This window comes from Dermacentor andersoni, chromosome 4 (genome assembly GCF_023375885.2).
Source record: "Dermacentor andersoni chromosome 4, qqDerAnde1_hic_scaffold, whole genome shotgun sequence".
Taxonomy (NCBI): Eukaryota; Metazoa; Arthropoda; class Arachnida; order Ixodida; family Ixodidae; genus Dermacentor; species Dermacentor andersoni.
This window is the reverse complement of record NC_092817.1, coordinates 214,299,501-214,315,329: the sequence shown is the minus strand read 5'-3', so window position 1 is coordinate 214,315,329 and position 15,829 is coordinate 214,299,501. Positions and strand designations below refer to the sequence as shown.

At 46.9% G+C, this 15,829-nt stretch overlaps 1 protein-coding gene across 1 annotated transcript in view; it reads right to left on the bottom strand.

Annotated features, from left to right (window-relative positions):
• Positions 1–15,829, bottom strand: part of LOC126538462 (DNA mismatch repair protein Msh6-like) — a 463,753-nt gene that overhangs the window by 4,493 nt on the left and 443,431 nt on the right. The gene's annotated exons all lie outside the window — the stretch shown is intronic.

The following is a 15,829-nucleotide window of genomic DNA, read 5'->3' as shown; positions in this document are numbered from 1 at the left end:
CGAGTCTCGCGCGGGGCGGCTGTCGCATCACGCAGCGGCACCTGCCAAATTGTTTCTCGTGGCTACCGCACGATGGCACCACAATGCATCGCAAAAGGCTGATTACGTCCGCTCTCCAACTGGGAGCCTGGTGCCCACGAGGAGAAGGGCAAACGGCATTTGGTTAGAAATTTCAGCTCTCCACAACGCGTAGCGATGTAATAGTTAGCAGACACGATCGTTAGCGCGCATAGTATGCATGACACTTGTCAGCTCAAAATGGCCAGACCTGCAGAGGGGCCCTTTAAAGGCCCGAAACAGCACAGGCACATCCGAAAAAGCTCAGAAGGCCTGTCAGTAGACTAATTAGGCATATCAGTGCTCATACTGTAACAGGAGATGGCGGGTGCATGCTTGTATAATTAAGGAATACATACTGTGTCCCATGGCAATGGCCTCCTCATGACGCAATTGTTATGCTTCACTGCAATACCATACAGAAAGATGGCAATACTTTCGCGTATGCTTCACCACTGATGAAACACTGATAACACTGATGCATTGAGGCAAAGCTGGCTTTCGGTAACCGTCACTGTGCAACGCGCCGTGCTTTCCGAGCTTCGAAACAAATCGTGAGGACCACGAAGCGGAGTGGGTGCTGACAACGGTGAATTATTTCAATGAAAGACAGCACAGAACGGCAAGAAGCCTAATAGCGAACGTTGAAGCAGCTACGGCTGCCAGCAGATCTGCGTGTGAGAGCACCGGTTCGAGGCGGCAAGGTAATCAAAGTGGTGGCGATGATAGTGGCTTTGATTGATGCTGTTTTGGACCGGCAGTCACGGCAAAAAGACCGAAAACTCGGATGGCGAAGGGTTCTCGCGTCCAAAATTTCAGACGTTCTTATACATTGACTATGGGGGACGTGGCGGCGCCGCGAAGCCGTCCGAATTATCAGGCGTCCGGAAAGTCTGTCGTTGACGGCACACTGGCAACTCTTCCAGCGGAGTTAGTAAATGGCACAGCAAATAAAATGTCCTCGAAAAGAAAACTGCAAATCAACTCGGATATTCTCAAATATGAATAAAAAGGAGATGCATACAGAAGCAAGTATTTCTGAATATGAGCTATTTCTATCAACTGATAGCAAGCTCAGTGGTATGAGGCCCAAACTTTGCAACAAGTGACATTCTCTCTCAGCAGCTGCAAAGTCAACCTCAACTGTCCTGACGTTACTCTCAGCCTGCGCACAACACCTCAGTGTTGCGTTTCACTGCTATTAAGTGTTTACTTGGTTTGGATGATGGTCACCTGGATCTTGGCGTCAGCCACCACTTTGTTTTTTGAGCTCAAGCTCCTTGAAAGAAGCGATGGCATGCTTCCTTTCCTGTTCATTGATTCCTCAATGCGTAGGTCCTTTGTGTTCTCGTCCTCCTTCCACCGCGCGTTCGCCCCACGTACCCTTTGAAGCATCGTGTTGGTCAGTTGTACAGTCAATGCCCCATTTTTCGATATTCCTAGGGGCCGCGAAAACGTCCAAAAAATCGGGCAGTTCAAAGAAAAAAAAGAATGCATGTCTTTTATTGCCCTTATGGGTTGAAATCGCCACAGGCACATCCGAAAAAGCTCTGAAGGCCTGCCAGTGCACTTATTAGGCATATCGGTGCTCCTACTGTGACAGGAGATGATGGGTGCATGTGTGTATAATTAAGGAATACATAATGTGTTCAAGAGAACAGACTGGTGGGCTAGTTGGTACTACATAACTAGCGCTGCGTCTTCGTTTCCTTCTCTTGTCCTCGTGTTTTGTTTTGCGCTTTGTCTCAAAATAATGTCCCGTAAGAATTCCCCCTTCCCACACTTATGCTTCACCGCAATACATTTGCGTATGCTTCACCGCATGGCACAATTGTACTAAGGCAAAACTAACAGTCGGAAACCGGCTTTATGCAATGCAATGTGCTTTCCGAGCGTCGAAGCCATGGAATCGCGATGGCCACAAAGGCGGAGTCGGTGCCATTGCTCACAGCGGCAATTCTTTCAATGAAAAACACGGCACCGAATGGCAAGAAGCTTAATAGCGAACGTCGAAGCAGCTAGACCTAGCGTTGCGGCGGTGGTGGCTACGGCTGCCATCGGATCTGCGTGTGAGAGCGCCAGTTCGAGGCGGCGAGACAATCAAATCGGCAGCGGTGGTGGCTTTGATTAATGCCGTTTCAGATCTTCGGTCACGGCAAGAAGTCCGGAAAATCGGACGGCGAAGGGTTCTTGCGTCCAAAATTTCAGATACGTTTTCAGAGACGTTCTATGGGGTACATGGTGGTGCCGCGAAGCCGTCCGAATTATCGGGCATCCAGAAAGTCGGCCGTTGACTGTACACTAGCAACTCCTCCAGCCGATGACAAGACGTCAAAGACAATTCGTTGCGATTCCGCTCTCTTACTGGAGCCAGCATTACAGCGACTTTCGTTGCCTTTCAATAAAATTGCAGCTATAAATTTTCCTTGATAGACGCACAAATTCCCTGAGTATTTCCAGACTACTAAATATCCCCGAGAATTCCCGGTTTGTGGACACCCTGAACTTGGCAATACAGCACAGGGCAGAGATTTTCATTTTTTCCACATAAACACTGAAACAAGATAACAAAGCACTTTCTAAAAAGCAGTGCTATGCATTGCAGCACAAATAGAGGCATTAGAAAAACAAATAACAGGTTATGGGGAAACAAAAAAAAAAAATCGGTATAGGTTTAAACTGAGTGCAATATCATCACATAATTTTGCTAAGAAAAAATCGCTTAATACCATCACTCGAATGTTCAAAAAGGTCAAACAATTCTGTGCATAATTTATTTAATAATACTGGAAGAGTATAAGAAAGAGACTGCTCAGTATAATATGCCCTAGGTGTTGGCACTAACGAAATTTCTTCAAGTCTAGTCTGCAGAATATGCGTGTTTTCCTCAAGTTCTGCCAGATAACAGTTATGTTCATCACTTCGCGAGGAGCGTTTATAGATCGTTCAAACTCTATAACTGTGTAAACTGTAGATTGGCAGAATTTAATATTTTAAAAACAAGTCATGCACGGCGGGAGAACAGTAAGGCAGACCAGCAATGCATCTTGCAGCTCTTTTTTGAAGGTGAAGCTTGGATAAATTTGTGACACCCGTACCCAAAATGGTACAATATTGCAAGAGAGCGAGAACTAATGAGCTGTATAGCAACAGCCTAACCTTGACAGGAAGAATACTGCACAGGAGAAGCGTAACACCGACAGATAGACACTTTTGATCTAATATAGTCAATATGATAATTCCAAGTAAAATGTTTTGAAAATATAATGCCAAGGATTTTAACAGAATCAACTATTTCAACAGTATCAGAGCTCATACTAAGGTTTGTTACAGTGCAACCTAAGACAAGGACAACAGAAGGTACAAAACGACGACACAGTATGAATCCCAACCAACTGGCCCAACTTGCCGTTCTGATGTATCAGAGCTTAAGAACACGTTCAACGGCCTAGAAATTACCTTCCCTTTTGGAAAGTACAATATTACTTTTGTCTTTCTAGAATTAATTTTAAAACAATTTGATTTTGCCCATGTATTTATAGCATTCAGTGTCCTGCTTGCTTTCTCTTCAATGTCACTTTCAAATTTCACGGATATGAACACTGAAATGTGTTCCCTCACAATAGTGTTTCTGCTGTGAATTTACATGTTTGGTAGACCTTGCTGTCATTTTTTCAACTATTCCCTCCCCCAATGAACAAGTGGTGCATTTCCATTCAGTTTTAAGGTGCTGATGGTAGAAATGAATGTTAACCAGTCCTCACTAAGCATTGCGGGTCATGAAGAGTTCTGAAGGAGTGAAGAGGACAGCACCTTCAGAGACAGCGCCACAGAAGACGGGAACAACGGCAGACGAGTACAGCGGTATGGCAATGTCTTCTCGAAGAACTAGCTTAGCGGGAAGAGAAGTGGCGCCGACAAGGGGCACGTCACACAGAGGCGATAATTCGACTTCAGCACGTGCACAATTGATGACGGGGTTATATTGCGAAAGAAAGTCCCACCCAAGTATCACGTCGTGAGAACAGGACTGCAGAACCACAAACTCCACAAGATAGAGAACGCCCTGAATAACAACTCTAGCTGTGCATGCTGCTGAAGGCTCAACTGGCTGGGCACTTGCTGTTCGAAGAGAAAACCCAGAAAGTGGCGTCGTAACTTTTCGTAAAGCGCGAGAAAGGCGTTCGTTTAGGACAGACACGGCTGCTCCAGTATCAATTAGCGCAACGGTAGGGACGCCGTCAACAGTAAGGTCGACAACGTTTGAAGGCGACAATGCAGGACTTGTACAGATTGATGGCGATGCAGTTCTTGCCTCCTGAAATGTGGCGCTTAGTTTTCCTCTTGCGTGGGTGAAGGTCGCCGACGCATGGGGGACAACGAGCGGCGACGTGGGGAAGGTGAACGACGTGTAAGGACTGGGCACTCAGCTGGTGGCCTGTTCGACTGCCGACTAAAATAAGCGTCGTGGAAAAGCTGCACGTCGGCATAGGGAGGCAACTGCACAAACTCATCGGAGTGCAGCATGCAGCGGCGGTAGAGTCATGCAACATGGCCAGGAATACCGCAGGCAAAACGTATGGGCCTGTTGTCTTGTGTGTGCCAAGGATTAGTAAAGGCAGGAGCAGGTCAATGAACGGGATTATGAACGGGTGGTAGTGGCTGAGGATGTAGCATGAGTGGTTGACGAGGGGGCTGCGCGGTGACGGATGCGTAAGTGGCGCGGCGGCAGCGTACTGCTGATGCTGCATTGGTAGAGCCTCAGCAACTTGGTCTTCAATAACTTGCCGGAGCGTAGGAACGAGCTGTGTAGAAGGCTGTTGCGGCAGAGGCTGCTGTTGGGGTAGCTCTGCGAAGGGTAGCAGAGAAAGCTGACGTGCAACTTCCTCCCGCACGAAAGCTTGGATTTGCGTGAGCAAAGAGGAGCGATCAGAGAAAGCTGTCATGGAAGAGAGGGCCTTGTCAGCTACTGAGGGGCGCCTGGTCAAATCGCGCTGCCTCCTCAACTCGTCGTAGCTTTGGCAGAAGTTTATGAGCTCTGCTACGGTACGCGGGCTTTTGGCGATCAACACTTGGAAAATGTCATCGGCGATGCCCTTCAATATGTACTTCAATTTGTCATTTTCAGGCATAGAAACATCCAAACGTTTGCATTGGCCGAGAACCTCTTCAATATAATACGTGAATGTTTCACCGGGTTGTTGCGCTCGCTCTCGTAACCGCTGCTCGGTGTGCAACTTGTGGATGGCAGGGCGACCGAAAACTGCAGTGAAACTGGTTTTGAACGCGGACCAGGACTGAAAGTTGGCTTCGTGATTTTTAAACCACAGGTGAGCCACTCCCGCAAGGTAGAATATGACGGCATTTAACTTGGCGGTATCATCCCATCGATTGTGCAAGCTCACCCGTTCGTACGTAGCCAACCAGTCATTGACGTCCTGTTCATCTGTACCGCTGAAAACCGCTAGATGGCGTTGCGGGACAGCACCAGAGCAGGCAACGGGGGGTGGCAGCGACGTTGGCTGGGGAGAGACAGGCATGACGGGAGGCAGAGTCCGAGACCGGAGTTCCAGGGTGTAGATGTTCTTAAATACCCAGCACCTCCACCAATTGTACTAGGTGCGCTGAACAGTTTCGAGGGTAACGTCTCTTCGTGACCGAGGAGGCAGGTGACGCACAGCAGGAACAGCTGGTTGCCCGAACAGCTCACACTCGTGCTAAGCACTGGCGATCCGGCTGGCCCACTGGTTGCACAGCAGGCATGGAAGAAATGAGCTGGCTGGCCTTGTTCTTGTGCTCTTCTTCTTCATTACACTGCTAATTTTTTTAATAACTTTGAAATGGCTAGTACATGCGTCACCTTGGGTGCTTAAAGGACCTGTCACTAAAGAAAATGTAGGGCTATGTTACGTAAATATTGACTAGAAGGTGTCATACCTTGGTCTTCGAGAATCTGTTTAAACCCTTATAAAGAGGTTTTCAAGATGGCTACGAAACGTTTCGCAAACTTTCTTATAGCTGTTTTTGAAACGGCTGCAAGATGTCTTGCAAAACATTTGAGGGCTGTTCTTAAAGCGACTACAATATACAGTCGCCGACTAATTATTCCGACTTCAAAAATTCGGACATGCTCAATTATTCGCCCTTCTCCCGGCACCGCCATTCTCCCTATAGACGATAATGTATAACTGCTGAAAATTCAGACACCTTGCAACGTCTCGTTTGATTTTTCGTACACTCCTTGAGCCAACTCGATCGATGGCACTTGCCTCCACCGACTCTGACCGGTGCATGGTTCGACTTGCTGAACACCATTTTTGTTTTGAACCGAGCCTCCTTGATGCCGCACGATGTGGCGCTACTGCAAATCCCCGCTCATCATCATTGTTTCTGCCTGGTTCAGTAGAGTGGCTGCAGCAGTGCCAGTCTCAGCTTAGTAAGCGATGTCAAGGCAATACAGCAGCTGATTTCTTTATTTCATTGTGCACGATGCTGCGAGTAGGCCATGTGTTTAGTTTGTGCGACTGGTGTCGCCGGGATGGCACGTTGGTGTTTGTGTGCTGTGTCGAGGTTGCGGTGATCCAACACGGCATACGGAAACATCACGTCAAGTGTCTAATGGCGCCGACAATGCCTTGCAGACTGCACTAGGAAATGCCGGCAAGCGTGGTACTAAATGTACCACAATGTCAATGGCAAAAAAGATTGCGATTATGCAGCAAGTCCAGAGCGGCCAGTCTCAAAGTGGAGTTGCCCGAGAATTTAATATTTTGAAGCAGATGGTCTTGGATTACTTGCAAAACAAGACGAAGATTCTTGGTGAAGTAACTGCCGTATTTACTCGCATAATGATCACGCTTTCTCGCAAAAAAAAAAAAATTTGACGCAAATACAGGGGTGCGTCATTACACTGGTTAAATTTCCTGTGAGAAGAAAAAAAAAATTTTTTTCCTCCTGTGTTTGCTGCGGGATGACAACAGGTCAACAATAGGCGGCTGCCGCTGTATGTAGTGCGGGACACAAAAACAAAAATGGCGGCCAGCGGAGCAAGTTGAACGTGATATTCTTTTTCTTCTTGTGAGTACATTACGTGCATTGAAACAGTTTCTTCCATATCAGTAATGAATGATTCTTTAATATCGACAAGTTTGCGGCAATAACGTAGCCATGTCCACTTTGAGAGGACAGAAACAGATAGGTGCGCTTAGCTGCCAGTGACATAGAAACACATGGCGGGCATGCTATGGAAACTGTGGCACTTGTCTTCACTACTATCCTAATACGGTATGTTTCCGCTAAGGGTGGGCGAATATCTTAGCTGTGTTACAAGCATTGGCGTATGAATAGGGTACACTTCTACGTGTCAGTGTAAACGTGGCTACTATCGTTGCCATTTGCAATTTGTTGCGCGCCCACGAGAGCAGACGAGAAGAATCGAAAGGCGCCTTTTTTGTTGTTGTTGACCACAACCATTATAAAGCCTACACAGAATAAAGGAAAGTTTGGGTTTAGCTTTTTTTTTTTGTGATGGAAGTGAGGAAAGTGATGAAAGGAATGAAATGGGGCATCTGCGCTTAAGAATGTTTGGTGCATGCAGACCGCCTGGTTTGTCTTGAAGAGTTGTTCGTGTAGCATTTGACAGATGGTAAGTGCGATAATTATCAGCTAGACTTGGCACACGACATATCGCTGCAGCAAGTTCGAGGTGCGATCATTACACGGGAAATTTTAAAAAAGTCACATTTTGACGACAAAATTTAGGGGTGCGATCATTGCGCGAGTGTTATCATTATGCGAGTAAATACGGTAAGTCTTCCTCCAGCTTGGAAAGGAAAAATTTTAGAGACGGCAGATACCCGAAGCTAGAGCTGCTTTTGGCACACTGGATTTGTAGTAACCGATGAAGCGGGTGCCATGGAGGCCCAGGATCTGTCGCTTTCCAATGTGCTCCATAGTTACGCTGAAAATGCTCTTAGAGACCTCCACAGTGGTGGCATTGCGATTCCGGACACCGTCTCATTTGACAGTTTCACAGATGCTGTACTGACATGCGCAGAACTCGACGCCGATGAGATCATTCGTCAGGTTTCTGCTGCCACACTGCCGTCGCATGCGGAGCTTGTACAAGCAGTGACTGTGCTTTCAGCCGCCTATTGGGGGCAAGGACTTATTGAGTCGCCATCTGTCAAAAGTCCCTCCCTTGCGTAGTATGAGGGATAATGCGGCACACTCCTCATACGGCTTACGGCGCTCAATAAAAACACCATGTGGCAACCCTCCTGGACACTTCTGTAAGTACTTTCAAAAGGAGGGAAGTTTTTTACTGTCAAAATGATAATCTTGGGCAAACTGAAAACACAGAATCGTTCATAGATGCTATCTCTTTAACGAATATGCACAGTGAATGTCACTGCGCGTGGTCGCCGTGATGGAGTCTCCTGAACCAGCTTCTTGCGTGAAAGGTAGGCAAACACTGAGAGCATACTATGCGAAATGTGTTCGCGGCGACCAATTTGCGTGTCTGCATGCACGTCCGAGCACAATGTTTTGCTTTTGCTGTGAGTGCATTTTTGCACCGTGCTGCGAGCTTTATGCCGCAGTATATGAGCAATTGACAGTACGTAAGCAACCATTGTTACATGGACACTATCAGAGCTGTTGAGAAATAATTTCGTTATAACTAGGCTTTGACGCCTATACGGCGACTTGTGTTGTGCCGTCGCGACGGTTTTTCTTTTCTTCTAAAGTCTTGGAAGCTTCAGTGTAATTATTCCTCAAGTTGCATCGCACTGTATGTTTATCAGTCTTCTAAGCGAGCAATTACCGGCTGCTTCTTTTTCTTAATCCAGTACAACATTCATAAAACAAACATGACCATGTGCCATGCCTTTCTTTAATGCGCTTCTTGCCGCTCGCTTTCTATTACAGTGAACTTGCCAGAATCTAGCATCAACAAGTTCATAGACCAAATAAAGCGTCATGATATTAGCTGGGCAGCGGGCGCGGGCGAACGTCTCAGTGCACGTTCTCTGCTATTCACCGAACATCGCAGTGCCGACGCCGTAGCAGAAATGTTTCTCGCATTTGTGCTTGCTCCATACCCGAGCTGCAGCCGATGGCAGTTAGTCAGTTCTAAGTTTCATGAGCCAAGCTTCACGCAGCTTCTTGTCCCGTGGCTACGTGTGAATAAGGCTGACACCACGCTCCGTTGCGTACGTCCGGCACTGCAGCACCGAGCAGTAGCCTACCATGCTGCACACCTCCAAAAGCAGCAGCTGCCTATTATAGTTCTTTCAAATGCTGTCAAGCAGATACCCAAGGTGGGAAAACCTCACCACCGCAGGCAGGTAGGACTTTAAACTTTCGTTTTCAGTTCGCTTCGGTGCTTCCGAAGCAGCCGATGCGGCTGCTGTGTCCACCTGATCCCTCATGACACGTAACACCGATGGTGGCACCAGCTTTTCCAGCAGCGAAGCTTGCCATCAGTAGTGACCGCATGACCCTCTTCGAGATTCAGGCTGATCTGACTGCGTGTAAACGGAACAGCGTGCAACGACACATTCACGATTTCTTCAAGCCTACTGCCAAGCCCAAATAAGTGCATGGAAATAAAGGATTTCTTTCTTTTTTTCTGAATGTTCTTTCGGACACCCGTTTATCAGACATTTCCACGAACCCCGTGAGGTCCAAATAAACGGTCGGCGACCGTATATTGCAAGACATCTTATATCCCTTATTTGGCAGTGCATTAGATGGTCTTCATGACTGCTACAAGACATCTTAAACATAGAACAGAAAGCTGAGCTAGCTGGTAAGGATTCATAACGCAAAAAAGGGGTAAGGCGTGCAGACACGGGCACAAGAGAAGTGGACAACACGAACGCCGATGACGTTCGTGCAGCATTCGTGTTGTCCACTTCTCTTCTCATGTGTCCGTGTCTGCATGCCTTGCTTCTTTTTTGAATTATGAATCTTAAACATCTAGTAAAAATGTCAATAAGATGTCTTCTGGACAGGCTAAAAGATTAATGTGTGTTGAGTGGGCAGGAAGTTTGGTAGCAAACGTCGAAACTGCTAGGTGAAGCGTTGCCGCAGTGGCTACAGCTGCCAGTGGATCAGCAGGTGAGAGTGCCGGTTCGAGGCTGGGAGATAAAATGGCGGCGGTGGTGGCTTCGATTTGGGAAAATCGGACGGCGAAGGGTTCTTGCGTCCAAAATTTCAGACATTCCTGTCTGAGCGTGTCGTGCAAAACTGAGCGGGTGGTGCAAAATAGTCAACCGGGTGGATACTGTCGCATGAAAAAGTTGTTATAAGAATCATGTTCACAGCTTCATTGACTATACAATGCAGGTCGTCCATAAAATCCCACTCGATTGTAAACGTTGCTATATCGGGCAAATGGGGAGGTGCATTAATGATCGCCTGTGCAAGCATACCGCATGGAAAACCATACAGTCATCTGGCCGCCCACTGTAACATGTGTGGTTGTACCCCGATCTTTAAGAAGTGCGCTGGAAGATATAGCAAAAAGAATGGTGGGAAATCTTTGAGGCATTTCGCATATTCACAAGTGCGAATATTCGTATGTGCCAGTTCTGCGTCCCTCATGCTATCGACAAAAGAACTGGATTATATGCGTGGCTAACGCTTATCTTTCCTTTTCTGTTCTTCATGCCACCTTCAATGATGTCTTTATATGCTGCTTCTGCAAATAAAGTATTTGGTTGCTAGTCAGTGCTGTCCTGTGCTCTTTACTCGCTTGTCCTGTGTCGCGCTGTTTCTGTTTTTTATTCCAAAGATGAACCAACAAGCCCCTTTGAACACACTGCTAAAATTCCTGTAGATTGACTCTATGGGGTATCTGGCGGTGCTGCAAAGACATCCGAAAAATTGGTCGTGGAAAACACATGTGTAAAAATTGCAGAAAATTAACGATGAGTGAACTCACCATAGGCATGAGAGGGCGCTCATTGTGATGACGAGTTACCTCGTCATCGGCATTAAGGGGTACACGTCAATAACAAATTTATAAAAAAATTTTAAAAGTGCTGAATTTCTTTACACCTGTATACCTTGTGCCATTCCTTTTATAAAAAATATACTAGGAATGTATTTTTACTTGTCTTGTTGAAAAAAAAAGAAAGCAATGTCATTGCATATTATATATTTGCTAAAATCACAAAAATCTGCATATATACACATGTGCAAGCATTGCGGAAAGTTCACAATGCATTAACTCGTCATGGGCACCTGAGAATGCTTGTTGTGATGACGACTTATCTCGTGATTCGCAGTTAAGGAGTAAACGGATTAGCAATTCACAGGAGACACAGGAATCGCCCATAGCAGGGCTGTAGTGTAGTTTTTAATACGGAGCAAAACCACCTCCTGCAACTCCTCTCAGCACATGAACAATCATGTCTTACTCTGACAGTTTGTCACTGACCATGGCAAAGCACTTTGGTAAAGAGTATATATGCCTTTAAGTGGCAAATTCATTGTTGCACACTGACAGCTACCTTTAACGTCTCAAAGCTATTGCATAAGTACCAGGCACATGCTTTACCAGGAACAAAGTGTTTGCCGGCATCGGCCAAAGGCACCAGTGAACGGTTGCGTGTGCCGACGTGTTTGTACTAATTAAGCTGCTCTTAACCACTACCGGCTTCAAAAACCGAGTCTTGCACAAAGACAACCATCGTTGCAGTAACTAGCAGGGAAGGAACAGCGGGCAACAATCTGCATAGTTGGAATTCATACTAGTCCACTAGAACATTGTGTGTTTCAGTGGCAGTACCACACACCTCTACCAAAAATGTACCAAAACATCAAGTTCGTATGTTGAAATCTTCAAAATCAAACAGCATGAAGAGCACAGAGAACAATACAACCAGAAAACATCAATGCTGTGTTGCGACCAAAAATGTGATGAGTGCGGAAAAATCTTGAGTGACGCTGAAGGGAACAGATGTGCCAGAGTGATAAATGTTTTATTTGATTTCTAGCACATCTAGTGGTTGGAAGTGTTAGGTTAACTGAGCAATCTATACGTAGTCAATCCCGGATATATCGCACTATTGTCTATATTGAACAGTTAAAAAATCCCCTTGGGAATCCCGTGCAAAAGTATAGCGCTATTGTTAACGTATGTAGAACTCCCGTGCACCGGCATATCGATGTATTGAACTCCATGCTGAGTTGGGTGCCGGCAAGTGCCCTTCTCCCACCCCACCCCACCCCTGCAAGTGCGCTTCTTCTCACGAAGTTCTCGTGATCTCAAGCACGCCGCCCCACATTCTGAGAAAGGGGCGTGTGGGTAAAAGGCACGTGACGAGGAGCACTTGGAGTGCGATTGCGTGTGAAAGGGAAGCGGGAGGGAGAAACCACGCTGGCCGCAGGCTTGAAGAAAAGAGCGCTACGAAGACGCGGACCGCAGGCACCCATTTCCTGTGTTTCGGTTGGCTGACACCGCTGGTGCAGCGAGACGAACGAGGTCAGTGCAGCTTGGGCTTGTGGTAGTGCGGAAACGCGGAGCGGTGCGTCTTTTGATTCGCTTTGTTCCTTTTATTCACGAGGCCAACGCAAAGGCTTGAGATTCATGTGGTGCAGTGTATTTTTCTTTCTGCTTTTGGCACGTGTTCTGGAGCCATGGCCGCGAAAACACGCAAGAATTTGGATTTTTCAACAAAGGCGGACATCACTCGACTGGTGGAGGCTGGCAAGAAAAATTCGTCGGTCGCCACGGCGTTCAGAATTCTTCGCAACACCCTGAGTACGATCCTTAAGAAGAAAGCTGATGTTAAGCTGAAGGCAGTGCAGTCCAGTCGCCCTGGAGCGTGTCGTGTGTGCGTCCCAACCTTTGACAAGGTCGAGAAGGCATTGTACGCCTGGTTTTTGGAGACGCGTGCCAATTACATACCTGTTGACGGCCCAATGCTCATCGAGAAGGCCAAATGGTTTGCTGTGGCCTTCGGAGAAGAAAGCTCCACTGGTGGCACTGGTTGGCAGCAGCGATTTAAGAGTTGCTACAGCATCGTCGGAAAGACCCTTTCGGGCGAAAGCAAGGCGACTAGCACAAGTCACATAGAGAAGTGGTTGGCCAAAGAGTGGCTAAATATTTCCCATCGCAAATATTCAACACAGATGAGACGGCACTGTTTCGGCAAATGCTGCCAAACAAGACTGTGCATCTGAAGGGCACTGCATGCCATGGTGGAAAGAACAGCAAAGTGCGCATATTGATTTTGCTTGCTGCAAATATAGATGGGCCATGCAAACTACGTCTATTTGTTATCGGAAAGAGCAGGTCGCCACGCTGCTTTAAGAACGTGAAAGGCCTCCTGGTTCGATATGTGTCCTATAAGAAAGCTTGGATGACACGCGATGTTTTTGTTCAGTGGCTGCAGGCGTGGGATGCTGAACTGGAGAAGTCTGGCCGCAAAGTTTGTCTTCTTCTTGACAATTGTTTGGCCCATCATGTCGTCTGCCCATTAAAGCAGATCGCCCTCAAGTTTCTGCCGCCAAACACAATGGCAAAACTTCAGCCTCTTGACCAACACATTGTGAAAGCGTTTAAGGTTGGGTACAGACGACGACTGGTGCAGAGGCTCCTAATCAACCTTCGATTAGGAGTCGAACTCAAGGTGGACCTCGGAGCCATTCAAATGCTGGCTGGCGCTTGGAATAACGTGAAGAAAGGCAAAATTGTGAACTGCTTCCGCAAAGCAGGCTTTGTGGTAGCTGCAGACGGCGGATGTCTTGACAGTGAAGATGACGCTGGATGCCTGGACAGCGAATTTTGTGAGCTCTCGGCATTACCTGGCACCATCCCAGGCAGCGTTACAGCACGCAATTTCATCAGCGCTGACGACGGCGTGCAAGCTGTAGCGGATCGCGCTGATGCGGAGATTGTAGCTCACATCATGGGTGACGAGGGCGCAGACTCGAGCAGTGGCAAAGGTTCCGACAAAGAGGACCAACCACCATGCACTGCAGCTGAACTTGCATCAGCTTTCAGCGTCATTCGCTGCTGTTGTGGCACAATCGAAAGAGCTGGCCTTTCTCATTTGGACACTGTCAACAAGCTTGAGGACAGCTTAATGAACTTGATGGTGCAGACGAAAAAGCAAGCGAAGGTCAGATATTTTTCTTCCGAAATAAAGTGCTCTGGTCATCGCGCTGTGTTTTTGTTTTTCTACACGCCTTGGAGGCACAGATCGGTAAGTTCCCGTTAGTCACGACATCGGGAAACTGCCTTGAGATGTGTGGAGTTGTTAGATAAGCTTTTGACATGCACATTTTATATTTCGAATTATCGATATATCGAACTATTTCGAGATCCCCTTTGAGTTCAATATATCCGGGATTGACTGTATATTATTTCTCATGCTTTTCATGGTTTCATGGTATTTGGTTAGACATAAGTAGGTAACGAATAAATGTATTTATTTTCTACAAGTAGGGTTACTTTTGTACTTTATCTTGTTAGTACAAGATGCTCGGTACTTGGAGGAACCTAAATTTGCATTGTCCTGAGTTCGAGCATTCCTACGCATTGTAAGAAACGCGGAAGAAGAATCAGTACGAGAAGTAAACGGCAGTTTTTACCTTTTGGATGTGTGTGCTAGGGTAATGACTAGACAGTCTAGAGCAGGAGAAGGATAAGCTAGCTAAGCGGGTTGGAAATCTAGAAAAAGAACTCGAGAGTGAACAGAAGCAGATGAAGGTGGTAGAAGATACGCTAGCTAACATAGAAATGAAGCTGAGGGCCACCATTCCGCAACGTAATGGTGAACTCTTCGATGCGAACATGGCGAAAGGGCTGGCACCGAGGCGAGAGCAGGTCAGCAAGCCAAAACTGCCACGGTGGAAAACAGCGGCGGACACATCAGTGATGGTCACGAAGGGGCTACCACTGACGTGCTGGCAGCGGAAGACAACAAAGCGAAGAATGAAGATGAGGCAGGGAGGGATGGCATCGTGGCCCCAGGTGCAGCTTTCAGTGACAGGGAGGACGAACAGCGTCAAGTTGTCTTTGCTGGGGATTCAATCATGCGAAAAGTAGAACCGGTGATAATAAAGATGGTAAGTGCAGGCGAGCAAGTCCAGATTAGTGCGTTTCTGGGGAAACCGATTAAGGAAGTGATAGCTAAAGCCCAGCAACACTTGTAGGGCACAATGGAGGAGAGCCACCTAGTGGCGATAATAGGCAAAGTGATTGACGTACAGTAAGGACAAGGGACATGAATTGTGAAGCAAATAGCCAAAGGGACTCCGACCTGCGGAATTTGCGCAAATCGCAGTGTACACGGTGGGCAGTGCCACTGGTTGAAAGGCAGGGGTATGCAAATAAAAGGGCAGTGCTAGCAGCAAACAAGAAAATTTGGACGCTAGCTAATGCAATGAATTTTACGGATTTAATCAACCGAGAAGTGCACCGAGCAGGCAACAAAGGCACTCTAGTGCGTGATGCTATACATGTCAGTGATAGTGTAGCAACACCGGTTGAATGTTGACTTGCAGCACGGGCAGTAGCTCTTTTAGGCGGGCCCCAGGTAATCAGGAAGGAAGATTAAGTATTGAATGTAGCGACACACCAGTAAAGGGCAGAACTGGACTACAAGGAGTTAGGAAAATATGCACAAAGGATAAGAATAGACACGTAAAATTTGTTAAACAAATATGCAGGGTGGTCGCAAGCAGAAAAAATGGCTGCATATTCAAACGCACTAGAAGGACAAATCTATTAGCGGGTAAGCCTTGACTGAAAGCA